Source organism: Macrotis lagotis, chromosome 2, assembly GCF_037893015.1.
Source record: "Macrotis lagotis isolate mMagLag1 chromosome 2, bilby.v1.9.chrom.fasta, whole genome shotgun sequence".
In the NCBI taxonomy this organism is placed as follows: Eukaryota; Metazoa; Chordata; class Mammalia; order Peramelemorphia; family Peramelidae; genus Macrotis; species Macrotis lagotis.
In genome coordinates, this window is record NC_133659.1 from 67,844 (window position 1) to 86,294 (window position 18,451).

Below are 18,451 nucleotides of genomic sequence, written 5' to 3' on the forward strand. Positions count from 1 at the left end.
ATATTTTCACACGTGCATGTATGTGCATGTGTGTGCAAACACCTGTCTGCTGTGCATGCAAAAATGTTGGACATGCATAGATAGAGGTGCCACTAAATATGGCTGCATCTAGATCTATACATACCCACACATATGTTTTCATTGAACTATTTCTCATAGAATGGCATGTACATATTGCAAAAGCAAATTTATTTACTTGGCTCCTATAGGAACTCTTGCAATATCTTTCATTCATTTGTGCAAAACCTCCAGGATTTGTCATCAGAATCATGAAATGGTAAGAAATCAGACTTTGTATAACCAGTCATTCCTCTCAGAGAGGAGGCAGCTAGAGTCAGGAAGACATCATCCAGCTTCAGACAGGGCCTGACTACAGGATTTGCCTAGGCAACACACTTGACTGCCATTTGCTTCAGCTTCCCCAACTGTAAAATGGGAGGCATAGAAGGACATAACTATAAAGGAGATAACTATAAAGCTCTGAGACCAATGACTGGCACAGAGTAAGAGCCAGTCATTGTTATATTTGCTGCTAGTGTGATCATTACATGCAAAATATCCTTTAATACTGCACAATATAGACTTTAGTATGAGTGAGTCACTGACAATCCAGGAGCTCCCAATAAAATTTTTCTTCGCATTTAATTGGAAGATTATTAAAAAATAAATTTTGAAAATTATCTCTACATATACTTGGAAAAACAAAGGAATGAACAAACAAGTAAATACACAAAAAAATAAAAGTATAAATAAATGTAGCTCATCCCTAAAACAAGGGCAAAGCAAAGGAACTGATATAACTCACTCCATTTGAACTGAAGGTGGATAGAGTTAATTTGGTTACGCAGTTTATGATTTGTTCCTAGAGAAAATAAGGTGGAAAAAAAATTCGAAGAAAGAGGATTCACTGAAGAGTCATTTACTGATGGGCTATAAAAATTGCTCCTGCTGTGGTGAGCTTTCAAAAGAAAATCCTCCTACCAGCAATCATTGGATGTCATCAGCTAGTCATCCTTTTCTCAGGTCATCGTGTCTCTATATACCTTCTCTTCCCCATCAGTCCCTTTTATATACTTCAATCTGACACTCTCATCTCTAATACACCCACTCTAGTTCCTTCAATTTGTTCTATGGCCTTCCTTATCTCTCCCCTCCTGCTCTTCTTCTAATGCTGACCAATCCCCATTTATTTCTCCCAGAGAAAACACAGTGATTTGTCCATTTTTGCTTTTCCAAAACTCACTTTTGGGTCTCAGTATTGCTCCTAGTTCAGTGATGATGAACCCTAACGGTGGACCAGTGTGAATTCCAGCCTAGTAAAGGGCACAAGACCATCTTCCATCTTTCATTGTATGTACCTTTGAAACAAAGAGTAGAAAAGAATTACTTGAAGGATTTAGGAGAATAAAGACTCAGAAGCATCTAAAGTCTCTGATCTATGTCTCCTGTTCAGATGAGAGTAAAAGGCCTCAACAGCCACTATGGTGACATTGCAAGATACATGGGTTTTCCTTTAGTCCAACCAATACCTGAAAACAATGTCCAATAATACAAACAAGTGGTTATCTCACCTTAGCTTAAAGTTTTCAAATGAGGAGGAGTAGTCAATTCATCCTGAAGCAGTAGGAAAGGTATAACTTCTGAGATTTTACTTCATATTCGGTGTTTTCAGTTTGCCCATTTTTATTGTTCCTATTTTGTCCAATGGGTCCAAACTCTGCCAAACCCTCTTCCACATGCCAACCTAGCAATGCACATTAAAATAATTGTCACATGTTTTTCTGGCTTCCCCATTCTAGATTCAAAATTGGTGGTGCATTCACTTAACTCTTAAATAGTACATCCTCATGGAATTCTTTATTATTTTTATTTCTCTCCTCCAGAGAATCTTTAATTTCTCCATATTCTCTGTAAATATTCTTCAAAAAACTTAACCCAATAATAGCAAGGGGCCTAAACAACAAAAAGCAAAGGAAGATGGAAGGAAATAAGCATTTCTACAAAATCCTAAGTGACAGATATGGGTTTTTTAACATTAGCATCTCTAAAATATGTGATATTGGGGCTTTGATGACTCATTTTTTCAATTTAGAAAACTGAGGAAAGCAAGGTTGAGGTCACACAGTATCTGAATCTGTACAAAGGAAAAGAGCTATTTCAGTGGTCTCTGAGACTGAGCTAAGGGGGCAACAGGAAGATTTGGGGTACGGGTAAGTGCAATGAAGTTAGTAGGTGGTAAGACTAGGTAGAAGGGGCTTAGAAAAATAACCTATGTCCTCAGCAAGACTTGAAAAAAAATCTTAAATAGCAGATAGGACTTTGTATTGCTGTAACTAGATAAGGCATTCCCAGTTAATCATCATAATATTGCTGTTACTATTTACAGTGTTCTCCTGGTTCTGCTCACTCCGATTTGTATCAATTTAAGTCTCTCCAGGTTTTCCTGAAATAATCTTCAGCATGTCATTCCTAACAGCATAATATTCTATTGCATTCATGTACCACACTTTCTTCAGCCATTCCCCAACTGATGAGCATGAACTCCATTTCCTAATCTTAGCCCCCACTACAACAACAGCTAGAAATATTTTTATACAAATAGGTTCTTTTTTTCTTTTTAACATCTTTATTGGATACTGACTTAGTAGTGGTCTTCCATCCTCTGTAATTCTGCTTTTTATTCAGCTCTTCTACTCTCTTCACATCCACTTCTTTCAATACTCTTTCAATAACCTTGGATAAAATCTCCCCATTTATCTATTTTGATCCAAAAAATCAACACTATCATACCTTCCTCAGGAATACTGTCATCTCACTACTGCTCACCAATGTATCCAATCAGGGATTGACATATTCCCCCAGTATCTTAGGTGGAAAGGTTCACTCCATCTCAGTGACTCCATGAGACTGAAAAACATAGCAAATACAAAGTATGAATGATTGAGAGCTAAGGATTCTGTTGCAGACCTGATGCTGAATGAAGTGAGAAGAAACTGGACAACACTGTGGATGATCAACTTTGATAAACATAATTTTACTCAGCAATGGAGACATCTAAGTTAATTCTAAAATTTCTTTATGATGGAAAATGCCATTTAATCCAGAGCAAAATGGAGTCTGCACACAGATGTAAGCATCCTATATTCAAAAAGTTAAAACATGTTTAATGTTGCATGCTTTTTCTTCTTCTCCTAGTATTAACTTATTTGAAAATAGGTCTAGTATAAATGTATAACGTATAGGATTTGCTAGAAAGGATGAGAGTATGAAAAATGTGATGGAGAATGGAGAAGACCATCTATGTCCAAAGAAAGAATTGTGGAGTTTAAACAAAGATTAAGAATTTTTTTAAAAGGTTAATCTTATGTAATTTTACTATCTCTTATATTTTATTTTTTTCCTATAGGATAAGATTTCTCTATCAACACATTAAATTTTGATCACTATCTAGAATAGAAACAATGTAAAGACTGTCAGACTGCCTTCTGTGGGGGTGGGGGTGGGAAGCAAAAATAGGTTAAAATTGTAAAATTCAATAAAAATAAAAATTAACAATTAAAATTTTTCTTTGATTGCAATCGGAAAAAATCTGCAAAGATAAATGTTAAAAATTATCTCTACAAATAACTGGAAAACAAGCTAATGAATGAACATAAGAAAACAAAAAAATGTGTAAATAAATGTAGCCCATCCCTAAAACAGGGGTCTAAACTATATTGGAACTTAAGCTAGGCAGAAAAAATTTGGCTAGGGCAGTTCATAGTTTGTGAGTAAAGAATATAAGGAGTGAAAACGAACTGGAACAAAGAGGGTGCACTGAAGAGTCTTGTGCTATGGGGATAAAACTTAGTTTCCTCCATTGTTGAGCCTTGAAAAGAAAATCCTCCTTCCAGCAATTCATTGACTATGTGATCCACTGGTCCTTTGGGTCTCAGATCAATGTCCCTTTCATCTCTAATACATCTACCCTGGTTCCTTCAATTCATTCTACTGCATTCCTTATTTCTCCCCTTCTGCCTTCTACTGCTGAACAATTTTTTTGTAATCTCCCCATTTCTGATTTTTGGGCCTCAGCACAATTCCCAACTCATTATTCAACCAAAATGGTGGACTTATGGGCATTCCAGGCTAGCGAAGGGGGAAAGTTCCACCTCCATCTTTCATTCTATGTACCCTTGAAACAAAACACCATCATATTGCTTTCCACTTTATATTCCCAGGGTGAGCAAGGCTCATGTGTGGAGAGGTAAATGACCAAAGGTACACAACCTGTGTGCTTAAAGCACATCTGTGAAGGGGCAGACACGTGAGAAACAACTGTGACTAAATCACACTTGGATTGTTAACTCACCCCTCTTAGATTCCAGAGCTGACCATGAATTCTGGTGATGTCATCACACCCTTCTCTCCAGGTCTGCTCCCCACTGGTCGATGCGAGTGTTTAGTCCTTCCAGGTTGGTGGTCCAAGAAGGAAATGGGGCAAGTGCTGCTTAATGCCCACCAGGCATATGAATCTAGCTGTCATGCCCATGAGGCACTGCCTCCCACTGCCCCAGAATGGCCACTGCCCAAATTCCTTCCACTTTTCCCATGGGACTGCCAAGTACAAGTCCCCTTGACATGAAAAGGTGGGACTCTTCCCTGTCTCCCACTTCTAACTTTGGCCTCGGTCCCTTGGTTCAGCTGCTCTCTCACCTTTTCTGATACAGTTCTTTTACAAAGACAAAAGAAACCTAGGCAAATGACCCAGGGATAAAAGGACCCCAAGGCTTTAAGCCATAAGGCAGCTTGCCTTGACTGGAATAGGTTCTACTTCCCTTACAGAAGGGGGTGGGGATTTCCCTTTGACCCATGGGAATGAGAACAGAAGATCCCAGGATCTCTAGGTGGAATTTCAGGTGTTTTATGACTAAGTGATGGGGAATAAATACAGGTCTCGAGGTTGGGGATCCACCCAATGGTGGGAATTCATGGATTCTTTACACATCCTCAAAGAGAATTTGAATCCTTTTGTTGTTTCAGAATCTCTGCCTATCTTCTTCAAGATTGATATAGCTGTGAAGAGAGACAAGGAAGGAGGCCATACCTTCCTGACATTGGCCCAGAAGGGCTAGCTCATTTCCCATTGTGCTCTCTCATTTAATCAGTCAATTTTACTCATAGAATCTGAGCACTGACTTGGGATTGTAGGAGGTCTTTATGGTTTGGGAAGAGCTCTCCTGAGGTCGTAACTAGGCTAACAAGAGGCCAGTATCACTGGATTGCTGGAAGACTAACAGAAAATTGCTCCTTAGTCCTGAATTCTTATATTACAGGGAACTCTTGGAATTCACTGTAACAGATGTAGAGCACTTGCAATCCCTTTTATATTTCCTGATCTTCCTAGACCTTCTGATATGTCTGCAAATTTTTCTGCTGAAGGGAAGAAGTTAATACTCCTGAATGTTTTGTGCCAGACCAGCACAACATCCTGGTCATGAGTTTCCATCCATGGGTACTTTCTTGGAACTCTTCCTCCAGGTTTTGTATCCACAGATGTAGAGGTTGTACACACCAATTGTGAGAGTTTTTTATAAGTAGAGGTTCCTGTCTGGGATCAGTCCCAAGAGAGGAAGCCATAATTGAATGATGGTCCCATGCTCATCAGAATATGTCTTGAAATCTCTCATCTCCTCACTAAGGATCAATATCCAGAGGAGGAAATAGGACCATCATTTTTTTCCAGTATACAGTCTGCTCCCAGTTCAATGCTGCTAGTAGCTCTCTTGAGTAGGGTCTCAGGGGTGACTAGTAAGCTTCTTCTGTAGTGAAAAAGGGTCAGCAGAGTAGCCAGGATCTCCTCGTATGCCATGTCTCATGCTGTCTTTTTTTTTCTTTTTCTTCATTGTGAACTATTCCCTTGGTCCATTTACCTAAAATCGAAGAAAGTAGATTGTAAAAACAAATCATTGCTTAGTCTTCAGATCAGTTCTCATCCCTCTACCAAGCCTTCTCTCCTCTCCTTCCTGAACTGGCAGTGGCTCCAAGAAATCGCTTCCCTCGAACCCAGAGCTACAATCTACCTTAAATTTATAGGCAGGATAGTGTTGTAAAGCTCTGAGGCCTTGTCCTACTTATCTTGAAATGCAATTTGGTTGAGAATATCTTGGATCCCAAAAGGACTATATGTGAATATAGCTGCATATGGGAAGATATGTCCATGTGTTAATATATACATGTGAGTTTACTTGTACATGTGTATGCATTGGAAATAGATCACATGCATAGATGGGTGTGCATCTCTACACATGGATGCATCTAGATACATACACATACATGCATACACATGTGCACATTTTCACTGAAAGTATTTCTTTCTCATGGGCAGTTCTGTGTCGATCTCAAGAAGATTTGTCAATTAGCCTCTTCAGGTGCCCTTTGAAAACTTTCAATTTCTATGTGATAAAAATCCATCTTCCTTCATCACAACCATGAAATGTGTAGAAAAACGTTGTGAAGCTAGTCATTCTTAGTAGATGTACATGCCCAAAGAAGAGGCAGTTAGTTGGCTCACTGCATAGAGCATTAGGTCTAGAGTCAGCAAGACACGAGTTGAAATCCAGCTTCAGAAAGGGACTGGTTATGAGATTTCCCTAGGCAAGTCAATTCACTGCCATTTGTCTCAGTTTCCCCAGCTGTTCAATGGGAATCACAATAGCACACATCTTCCAGGGAAAAATTACAAAAGATATATCTGTAAAGCTCTGAGACCAATGGCTGGCACAGAGTAGCAGCAATACCAAAGCTAGTCATTCCTATTGTTGTTACTAGTGCTAACATTATATGAAAAATATCCTTTAAGGCCCCACAAGACATACATGAGAATGAGGGGGGTCACTGACACTCCAGGAGTTCCCTGTAATCTGAGAACTCAGGAGTGAGGAGCATTTTTCCCTTGATCTCCTGGAAATCCAGGGAATATCTCTTCTTTGATAGCCTTGTTACTACCTCAGGAGCACTCTTCCCAAACATAAAGACCTTCCACAATCCCGAGCCAATGCTAAAATTCTGTGAAACTAATTCCACCCTTAGTATACAAATGAGGAGGGGGGAGTGTCAGAAACAGAGACTAGAAAGAAACAGACAGACTAGGGGGTGGGTTGTTCCATGACAGGTAAGTGAATTGGATGTAAAGGAGTCAGGGCTGTGCAAAGAGACCTTCCTCTTCAGGAGGGGAGGGTTGCAGAAGGGTGAGCAGAGGAGACGAGAAGAAGGAAAGGAGGAAGGAAAGCAAATAAAGAAAATGAAAGGAGGAAAAAAGAAAAGAAGATAGGAAGGCATTGAGTAGTCCATTTGAAAGGGTAATTGGGTCCCCATTGGGATACAAAACTCCTCCAGTGGTTTTTATTAGAAGGTATTTTGAAATTTTTTAAGTACGATACAAATGCTAGCCATTATGTTATGAGGTTATTTTTTCCTACAGATTCCATATCCCTACATGATGTCCCCTAACCAATCTGCACAGTGTGGGTATTTCCACTTAAATCTCTCTTTTCTCAGGAACTTAATATGTGTATTATCTTGTCCCTCATTTTGCATCTGCCCTTGGCTCCTCCAAGGTTCAAACTGGCCATGGGAGAACCTCTAGATGTTTTCCCTCTAACTCAGAATTTCCTAATTTGTTATCCTCTTCTCTCAAGGATGGGCCTTGTAAAACTTCCTACACCCTTAAGGTCTCAAAGTTCTGCTTACCTTGGCCCACACTGACCTCCAAGTCCTCAGGCAAGATCTGGTTCTTTATCTCAGTGCATCTTTGAATCTGAAATGAGTAAGAAATATAAATTATGAATGATTGAGAACAAAGAAATCTGATGTAAGAGTGATGCTGAGTGAAGTGAGTAGTACCAGGACCACTTTGTACACAGCAATAGCAACACTGGGTGATGATCAATGATGAAAAATTGAGCTCTTCTCAGGAATGAGTAATCAATGTCAATTCTAAAAGTCTTCTGGTGGAAAATGCCATCCACCTCCAGAGAAAAATTGAGTCTGAATGCAGATCAAAGGTAATTATTTTCACATTTCTAAGACTTATTTTATGGATTTTTTTTATTTCATGGTTTATCTGCCATTTACGCTATGACTCTTCTTTCATAACCTGACTAATATGGAAATATGGTAAACATTGTACATGTATTACCTATCTTGGATTTTGCTATGCTGTTGGGGTGGGAGGGAAAAGGAGGGGAGGAAGATAAATGCAGAATTCAAAAGTTTACAAAAAAATGTGAAAGTTGAAGGCTATCTTTTGAATGTAATTAGACAACATAAAGTAAAATAATATTCAAAAATAACTGGGAAATAGAATATCTCAGCCTTCTGCTGAGACACCAGTGAGAATCCAACCATGAAAAATGGTTCAAATGAGAACTAGAGTTTTTGAGAGCCATTGCCTGTGACTCAGAGAAGGCTGGGCCTACTCACATTAAGATAGAATAACAGGGCGGCTAGGTGGCGAAGTGGATAGAGCACCGGCCCTGGAGTCAGGAGTACCTGAGTTCAAATCCAGCCTCAGACACTTAATAATTACCTAGCAATGAGGCCTTGGGTAAGTCACTTAAACCCATTGCCTTGCAAAAAGATAGAATAACAATCATAGAATCTGAGCTAAAATATACCTCAGTGGTCCTCTAGTCCAACACAAAACTAACAAAAAGATTTCCTCTAACCCATACTTCTCAAGTGGAGATTCAACATTTACTTGAAGAATTCCTAAGAGAAGGGCTGTCTTACCTTGTCAGAAAGCAGTCCACTACCCTTTTGGATGGCTTTAATGAACGAGACATTTTCCTGAGAAAACCTAAATTGTCCTTTTATAATTGCTCCTCATAATTCTGTACTCTAACTGTCTCATTATTCTCTCAACTTTTTCTACAGCTAATTTAGAAAGACAAAAGAAGCCCTAGGTAAATGGCCCAGGGAACAAAAAAAATCCCATGATTTTCTTCATTGGGAGGGGTATTGGCTGTACAAAAGGAGAGGGAGGGGATGTTCTCTCAGCCTTGGATATATGAGAGCAGAAGATCCCTGTATCCCTCAAAGGAACTAGAGACATTCTAAGACAACTTGAAGGGAAATAAGAACAAGTCTCCTTTCCTGGGTCCTAGATTATGAGATGCTCACTTAGTAGTAGGAATTCATGGTTTCTTCACACATCAAAGAGGATCAAGCTTTGTCAGAGTCTCCATCTCCTCTCATTGTCAAGCTGACAAATCTTTGCAAGAGTCCAAAAGCATAGTCCTAAGCACTCTTGTTATGGTGAAAGAGGACAAGGAAGGAGAACTTATCTCCCTGGAATGGGACTGGATGGGATAGTTCAACTCCCCTGCATTCTCTCGCTTCCTCGGTTCATCATATAATTATAGTCTGTGATAGAGAAAGAACACCTCCAGTACCTTTTATACTTCCTGGTCCTCTTGGACCTTCTGATGCCCCTGGAATTTCTCATGTTGAGGAGAAGCTACTGATGGCTACAAGGCATAACATCCTGTTTATGAGTGGCCAACCTTATGGGCTTCTTGGTACTTTCGTCCTCTGGATCACAAATGTGGATGTCATCTCTTTTTCTAGTTTATAATGTTATACACATCAATTGTGTAAGACAGATGTTATCTCTTCCTGGTTTATAGAGTTATACACATACATACACACACACACACACATCAGTTGCTAAGGTTTGTAAAAGCAAGCAGAGAGCCCTAGATCATGGGTGCCTACCTGGGATCACATGACTCAAGAAGCAGACACAAGTGAAAATGACTCCAGGCTCAACATTAGCATCAATATCCAGTGGAGGAGATGAGACCCTCAATTGCTTTTCAGCTAGACACAGATCAATGCTGTGAGTATCTCTCTTCAGTAGGGTCTTTCAAGGATGGATGGGTGGCCGCTTCTGTTGTGCAGAAGGCTCAGCAGAGCAGCCACAGTCTCCTCTTCTGCCCAATCTCATTCACCTTTCTTCCCTCTCTTCCTCTTCTTCTTGTTGCAATGTATTCTCCTTGGCCCTTCACCTAGAATATGAGAAAATAGACTTTTTTAACTAAACCATTTCAAAGTCCTCAAAACCTTTCTCATCCCTCATAGGCCCCTAGGAGTTGGCAATGGCTCCAAGTACTCACCTCACTATAACCCAGGGAGACAATCTACCTTGAGTTCATTGGAAGAATAGTGCCGTTAAGCCCTAAAGCCTTGTCCTTGGATCCCAGAAGGATTTTGTGTGAATATGCATATGAAATAGGCATGTAAATATGGCTATATACACATACAAGTCAGTATGCATGTGCACATGGATATTCGATATTGTGCATGCAGAAGTAGATGTGCAAATAGACATTCATCTAAACATGGCTACATTTACAAGTATATATAATGTAGAAAGTTTGTGTTGCTCATGGAAAGGCACAGACACATTTCAAGGAAAAGTTTCATTATTTAGCTCTTTCAGGTGTCTTTTGAAAAACTTTCAATTTATTTGTGCTAAAAAAACAGCTTTTACGGTCACAATCAAGAAATGGAAAGAAATAAAACTTTGTATAACTAGTCATTCCTCATAGAGAGGAGGCAACTGGATTCAGGAAGACCTGAGTTCAAATTTGACTTCAGACATGAACTGGCTATGTGATTTTCCCAGGCAAGTCACTTAACTGCCATTTACCTCAATTTCCACAACTGTAAAAAGACAGTAATAGAAGCATGTATCTTCCACAGAAAAAGATCAAAAGAGTTATCTGTAAAGTTCTGAGACCACTAACTGGCACTGTGTAGAAACAATGCCAGAGCTAGTTATTATTACAGTTTTTGCTAGGACTATCGTTCCCTGCAAAATATCATTTAATATCACACAATATCGACATTAGTATGAGGGAGACACTAACACTCCCGGAGCTCACTGAAATGGAAGAACTCAGCCTGAGGGACCACTTTTCACTTAGTATACCAGCAATTCAGTGAGGTTTTCTTCTTAGCCTTGATACCACCTCAAGAGATTCTTCCCAAACCATAAAGGCCTTCCACAAGCACAAGCCAATGCTCAGATACTGTGAGATTTATCCACCGCTAGAAGACAAATGGGGAAGAGGGAGAGAAAAAAAGACCAGAAAGAAAGAGAAACAAGAGAAAGGAGTTCCATGACATGCAAGTGATATTAATTAAAGAGAGTAAGGGCTGAGGAAGAACATGAAAGAAGGGGGTAAAGAGACAGGAAGCTAGCTAGGAAGTAAAGAATTGTGTTGTCCATCTGATATGACAGTCAGGTCCCCCATTGAGACAGATCCAATACTCAGCAGTTGTTATTCGAAAGAGATATTTTCTTATAGATTCCACATTCCCCCTACATGGTGTTCTCCCAATCAGTCTACACAGAGCAGGTAACTCCACTTAATCCATTCAGTTCTTTTCTCAGGAGCTTATATTAGCATGATTTTTCCCTCTTTAGCTCTGCCCTTGACTCCTACAGGGCTCAATCTGACCACAGGGAAAGAGAGAAATACTAGATGTTTCTTCCCTCAAACTCTTCATCATTCTAAGAATTTCCCTCTTTGCTACCCTCTTCCTTCAAGGATTTGCCTTGTAAAACTACTTACTCCATGTAAGTGTTAATTTACCTGGTCACAAACTGACCTTCATATCTTCAAGTTCATTCTTCATCCCAGGGAATCTTTGAAGCTGAAAAGAATGGCACATACAAATTATGATTGCACGCTAAGGGCCTAAGGTAGAACTGATGCTAAGTGAAGTGAATCTTACCAGGAAAACATCATATGTGGCAATAGCAACATTGAGTGATGACCAACTATGATGAAGTTAGCTCTTCTCAGGAATGGGGGCATCAAGGACAGTTCTAAAAGACTGGTACCTTTCACATCCAGAGAAAGATGTACTCTGCATGCCAAGGAAAACATACACTTTCCACATGTTAAAAACTGTTTTACATTTTATCTTTTCACTCTCATCGTTTTGTTTTCCCTTTTGATCTGCTCTTTCACAACATAACTTTCATGGAAATATGTTTAATCTCTTAAATTACTTGCTTTAAAAAGGAAGGTGAGAGGGAAAGGAGGAAAATATATAGTAAAAAGAATACTAAAATTATACTTCCATGTAATTTGAAAGCATGTTTACTTAAAAATAGATGTTGAAAATTATTTCAGCAGATAACTGGAAAAATAAAGGAAGAAATAAGCAAGCAAACAATCAAAAAGCCTACAAATAAAGTGAACCCTTAAAACAGGAGTGTAGCAAAGCAGCTGCTATAACTTTATGCTTATAAGCTTAAGGTAGATAGAAAAAATTTGACTAAGTCCATAGATTGTGCCTGAAGAGGAGAGGGGAAAATATTGGAAGAAAGAGGAACCACTGAAGAGTCTTATACTATTGGGTTAGAAAAATTATAAAAAATATTATGGTGACATAGGATACCAAGATGTCAAAGAATAGTAAAATTCAAAGAGATCTACTCCTACAATACTAACAAAGGGTTGGCTCACCTTAGCTTAAAGATTTGATGTGGGGAGGAAGCAACTATTCATCCTGAAGGAGACCATCCACCTCCAGAAAGGAATACATTTTGAGTCATTTTTTTCTTACTTCATATTCTGCTGCTCCTTGCTGGTTGCCCATTTTTGCAGCAGTTCATATTTTGTGCCTGGATTAGAGAGAGTGGGAAAATAATTGGAAAAGAGAGGGTTCACTGAAGGGTCTTAAACTCTTGGGTTTATAAAAATTAGCCTATTCCAGCTTTGAGCTTTGAAAATAATATACTCCTACCAGCAATCCATTGGATGGGATCACCTGGTACTTCAGTTCTCAGGGCAGCAGGTCTCTTTGTCCCTTCCCTTCCCTATTGCTCCCTTTTACATATTTCAATTTGATACTCCTTCATCTCTAATAAACCCACTCTAGTTTCCGCAGCTCATTCTACTGCATTCTTATTTCTCCCCTTCTGCCTTTCTTCTAATACTGAACCATCGCCATTTTTTCTCCCAGAGAAAACACAGTAATCTCCCCATTTCCACCTCTCCAAAATTTACCTGAGGGCCTCATCACTGCTCCCATTTAAATATTGATGAATAATAAAAGTGGCCTAGAGGGAATTTCAGCCTAAAGAATGTCAAAACCCCAACCTCCATCTTTCATGATATGGTAATTTGAAATAAAGAAGAGGAACAGAGATTAAGGTAAAGAGATTGAGAGAGTAAAGATTTGAAATTTTCTAAAGTCTCTGATAATGGTATAGTGGGTTCAAGCAGGAGAGCATGTCTCCCCTTCAGATTAGAGTGAAAGAACTGAACAGGCTCATCATCTTGTTTAAGAAAGTTGTTGACCTAGGAAACCGAGATGTCATAAACAGAATTCAAATAGCCCTCAGTGTTCCTTTAGCCCAACCAATAACTGACAACCCAGTGACATAAGACAGACAAGTGATTATCTTACCTTATAGTTTTCTTGTGAGGAGGAATCAACTACTCGTCCTGGGGCAGCCCATCCTCTGAAAGGAAAAGAATTAATTTTTGAAGTTTTGTTTTTTTTACTTCATAACATTTTATTCTTAGCAGGTTGCCCATTTTTATTGTTCCTCTTTTGTCCATTAGGTTCAAACTCTACCAAACCCTCTTCCAAATGACAATCTATCTAACCACATGAAAACAGCTGTAACATATTCTCCTGTTTCTAAAGTCTCTAATAATGTTATATTAGGTTCAAGCAGGAGACCATGTCTCCCCCTTCAGATTGGAGTGAAAGACCTGAACAGGCTCATCTTGTTTGAGAAAGTTAGTGACCTGGGAAACCAAGATGTCATAGAACGTTAGAATTCAGAGAGCCATCAATGTTCCTTTAGCCCAACCAATAACTGACAACCCAGTGAGATAATACAGGAAAGTGATTATCTTACCTTAACTTAAAGTTTTCTTCTTAGGATGAATCAACTATTTGTCCTCAGACATACCACCCTCCTGAAGGAAAGGAATAATTTTTTAGTGTTTTTTTAACTTAATAATATTTTATTCTTTTTATTCTTTTATTCTTGCCCACTTTTATTGTTTCTCTACCAAACCCTCCTCCAAATGACAACCTATCTAATCACATAAAAATAATTGCCATCTCTTCTCCTGGCTTCTACACTCAAGAGTATATGTCAAAGATTCTTTCACCTGATTAAATGGGACATCCTCATGGACATCCTTGATTTCTTTTCAAGTTTCTTCCATTAGTGAGTCTTTACCTTATCAGCATTCTCTCTAAATATTCTTCTAAAAACTCAACCCAATATCATTGAAGGGGCCTAAACAAGAGGCAAAGGTAGATAGAAGGGAATAAGCATTTCTATAAGCTCCTATGTGAAAGACTCTGGTCTTTGAATCATTTTTCAGTGGAAAAATATGAGATAAGTTGCATTTAAGTGATTTGCTCAGGGTTACTCAGTTTCTGAATTTGTACTCAGAGTCTAAGTCTACACCTAGAGTACTAGCCACTGGGTCCTGACCATCCACAACAGCCTACTATAGAAATTATGCCCTAAAGCAAGCCCCCATCAATACCATGAACTTTGGTGGCTATCCTATCTTCTTAAATCATACTGAGCTTAAAGGTCTCTAAAACATCACCATCTTCATCAAAATGATTGCCACCATGGATAGGCTCATCGTATGAACTAGTCCTTGGAACCACAGCTTCTTAGGTTTCTTCCTCATCCAGAGGTATTCTCTTTCAATTTTCTATCTCTTTGAACCTCTCCCTACCAAAGGTAACAACAAACCAAGATCTCTTCAAAGTAAAGGCCTGTGTTTCCTTCTCTCCCTTAAACCCCTCACCTCCCAGTTCAATGCTCTCACTTAGGAAATCTTGGTCTTAAATCCTCCTATACTCAGAATCCCACTACTTCCCTTCCATCATTTGCCATAATTGAAAAACTTCATTATCACTAGATCATAGGATACAGAGAAAGTATACTGTAAGTCCATCTGGATCACTTAGAACACAAAAGATTCAGAACCAAACCATTCTGTTCCATAGTCATGGACTTAATTAGAATATGAAAATGACCTCTGCTACTGAATAATAAAGGAGCAATTCCAATAGAAGTCATGGCAAAATTGAATGGGAACCTGGAGAAAATAGTATTCTAGGTAAATATAAGTGCTATCTATGAAGGTAGACTGAGATAAGACTATCCTGAAGAAATTTAGTAGACTAATAAGCCATGAAAGTGCAACCACACAAAGATTTGAAAAATGGGAAACCCTAAGCAGCAGGTTAAAAAAATGTTAAGTTGGGGAAAAAACTAGTTAAGTCACTTCCAGTTAATGATCAAATGCTATTGCACTTAATGATTGCAATGTTCCTCTGGTTTTGCTCCTGCAAATTTCCTTCACTTTAAATGTCTCCAGGTTTTCCTGAAATCATCTTTTGCATGTCATATCTAATACCATAATATTCTATAACATTCAAATGCCATTTTTTATTCAGCCATTCCCTCAATTGATGGGCATGCCTTTAAGAACCAAACATTAGCCACCACTACAAGAGCTGCTAGAAATATTTATGTACAAATGGGTTCATTTCCTTTTTTTAACACCTCTAGTGGATTGTGACCTAGTAGTGGTCATCTTTCCTCTGTAATTCTGCAATTGTTTTTGATTTGACTCTTATTAACTTCACATCTTTTTCTTTCAATAACCTTGTTTCAAATCTTCCCACATGTCCATTTTTATCCAAGAAACATAACACTGTATCTTACCTTGCTTTTCCCCCTAAAAGGGCATCCTGAGGACAACTCTCATCTCTCCCCTGATCAACAAGGTTGTCCATTCAGGGATTGATATGGACCCCCAGTATCTTAGATGAAAAGGTTCAGTCTTCATTTCAGTAAATCCTTGAGTTTGAAAAACATTCCAAATGCAAGGTATGAATGATTGAGATCAAAGGACTCTGATGCAGACCTGATGCTGAATGAATTGAGCTGAAACAGGACAACATAGTACACAGCAATAACAACACTCTGTGAATATCAACTAGGGTAAACTAAGCTCTTCTGATGAATGCAGTGAGTAAAGTCAATTCGAAAATGTGATGTCATCCACATCCAGAGAAAGATGGAATCTTCATGCAGATCAAAGCACGCTACCTTCACAATTTCAAAGTTATATTTTATATTATTTAGGCTCTTATAGTGTTATCTTCCATTTTTGCTGATTGTTCTTTCATGACATAACTTATTCAGTAATAAGTTTAATTATTCATATACAATTTATACTTTTTGCTGTAAAGGAGAGTAAAAGAGAAGGGAGATAGGGAGAAAAATGTAGACTCAAAAATCTTACAAAATGATTATTAAAATTTTACTTTGCATGTAATTGGAAAAAGTTAGGAAATAAATGTTTAAAATTATACCTATATATACTTGGAAAAATAAAGTTATGAACAAACAAGCACAAAAAATATATATAAATTATGAAAGCCATTCCTAAAACTTGGGCCTAGAAAAAGAGCTGATGTAACCTAATATATTTGAATGGAACTTAGAATTAAATTGGTTATACAGCTTCATAGTTTGTAGCTGGAAAAGACAAAGTGGGAAAAATAATTGGAAGTGGGTAGACTTAAGAGTCTTATACTGTTCAGATATAAAACTTGGTCTCTTTCAGTGTTGAACGTTGAAAAGAAAATCATCCTACCAGCAAATCTTTGGATATGCGATCTGCTGCTCCTTCACTTCTCAGGTGATCCATCAGGTTTCATCCCAGTGAAGGGCAGAAGATCAACTTTCTTCTGTCACTGTATGTACCTTTGAAACAAGGCGGAGTAGCAATGAGTACATTAAAGGGATTGAAAGAAAAAACAAGTCAAAATGGTATAAAATCTCCAATATGATATATAGGGTTCCAACAGGAGGGCATGTCTCCCCTTCAGATGACAGCAGAGGACCTCAACAGCACCTATGGTGACATAGGATACTAAGGCATCATAGAATAAAAAATTTGAGACCAAATGTTCCTTTAGTCCAACCAACAACTGAAACCCTAGTCCTGCAATACAAACAAGTAGTTATTTCACCTTAGGTAAAGGTTTCTAGTGAAGAGGAATCAAATATGTATCCTGAGGCAAATCATCCTCCTCCAGGAAAGGAATAATTTTTGAGTCTCCTTTTTTGTAGCCTCATTTTCTTCTACTCTTTGCAGGATGCCCATTTTTACAGCAGTTCATAGTTTGTGCCAGGATTAGAGAGTGGGAAAAATAATTGGAAGAAAGAGGATTCTTTGAAAATTCTTATACACTTGAATTATAAACATTAGTCTCTTCCAATATTTAGTTTTTGCAAAGAAAATACTCCTAGCAGCAATTCATTGGATGGAATCACCTGGTACTGTAGTTCTCAGGGCATCAGGTCTCTTTGTCCCTTCAACTCCCCATTGTTCCCTTTCACATGTTTCATTTTGAGACTCTCCATTCATCTCTAATAAACCCACTCTGGTTCCCTCAGCTCATTCTACTATATTCCTTATTTCTCCCCATCTGCTTTTCTTCTAATGCTGGCCCATCACCATTTTTTTCTCCCAGAGAAAGTACAGTACTTTCCCCATTTCTGCTTCTCCAAAACTCACTTGTGGGCTTCAACATAGCTCCCAGTTCAATATTTATGAACCATAATAGTGGACTGGTGGGAAATCTAGCCTAGTGAATAGCAAAAGCCCAACCTCCATCTTTTCATGCTATGTTCCTTTGAAGCAAAAAGACATGGAGATTAAGGTAAAGAGATTGGGAGAGTAAAGACTTGTAAGTTTCTAAAGTCTCTGATAATGGTATAGTAGGTTCAAATAGGAGAGCATGTCTTCCCTTCAGATTAGAGTGAAAGACCTAAACAGGCTCATCTTCTTGTTTGAGAAAGTTGGTGACCTAGGAAACCAAGATGTCCTAAACAGTTAGAATTCAAAGAGCCCTCAGTGTTCCTTTTTAGCCCAACCAATATCTGACAACCAAATGCAATAATACAGACAATTGATTATCTTTCCTTAAAAGTTTTCTTGTAAGGAAGAATCAACTATTCATCCTGAGGCAGCTCATCCTCCTAAAAGAAAGCAATAATTTTTTAGTTTTTTGTTTTTATTTCAGAACCTTTTACTCTTTGCAGGTTGCCTATTTTTATTGTTCCATTTTTGTCTATTAGTTTCAAACTCTGCCAAACCCTCTTAAAAATCACAACCTATCTAAGCACATAAAAAAACTGTCACCTCTTCTCCTGGCTCCTTCCCTCAAGACTCAATGTCAAAGGGGCTTTCACCCAGCCATTAAATGGTACATCCTCATGGACCTCCTGGATTTCTTTTCAATTTTACTCCAGTGACTCTTTACCTTTTCAATAGTTACCTCTGTAAATATTCTTCTAAAAATTCAACTCAATAACAGACAAGGGGCC

The 18,451-nt window shown here is 38.4% G+C and overlaps 1 long non-coding RNA gene across 4 annotated transcripts in view; it reads right to left on the reverse strand.

The window, feature by feature from the left end:
* Window positions 1–18,451, reverse strand: part of LOC141512292 (uncharacterized) — a 122,623-nt gene that overhangs the window by 59,347 nt on the left and 44,825 nt on the right. The window contains exons 1-13 of one of the 4 annotated variants that reach the window (XR_012475436.1): window positions 17,640–18,204; window positions 16,713–16,822; window positions 15,776–16,297; window positions 14,190–14,320; window positions 13,931–13,991; window positions 13,471–13,525; window positions 12,525–12,682; window positions 11,643–11,703; window positions 9,757–10,049; window positions 7,732–7,798; window positions 4,352–5,912; window positions 1,572–1,744; window positions 1,244–1,358 (exon numbers count right to left, since the gene is read on the reverse strand). This is a non-coding gene — a long non-coding RNA (uncharacterized LOC141512292). Of the gene's footprint in view, window positions 1–1,243; window positions 1,359–1,571; window positions 1,745–4,351; window positions 5,913–7,731; window positions 7,799–9,756; window positions 10,050–11,642; window positions 11,704–12,524; window positions 12,683–12,804; window positions 13,324–13,470; window positions 13,526–13,930; window positions 13,992–14,189; window positions 14,321–15,775; window positions 16,298–16,712; window positions 16,823–17,639; window positions 18,205–18,451 lie in introns of those variants that run through there. The other 3 variants (XR_012475439.1, XR_012475437.1, XR_012475438.1) reach the window with 3 other exon arrangements.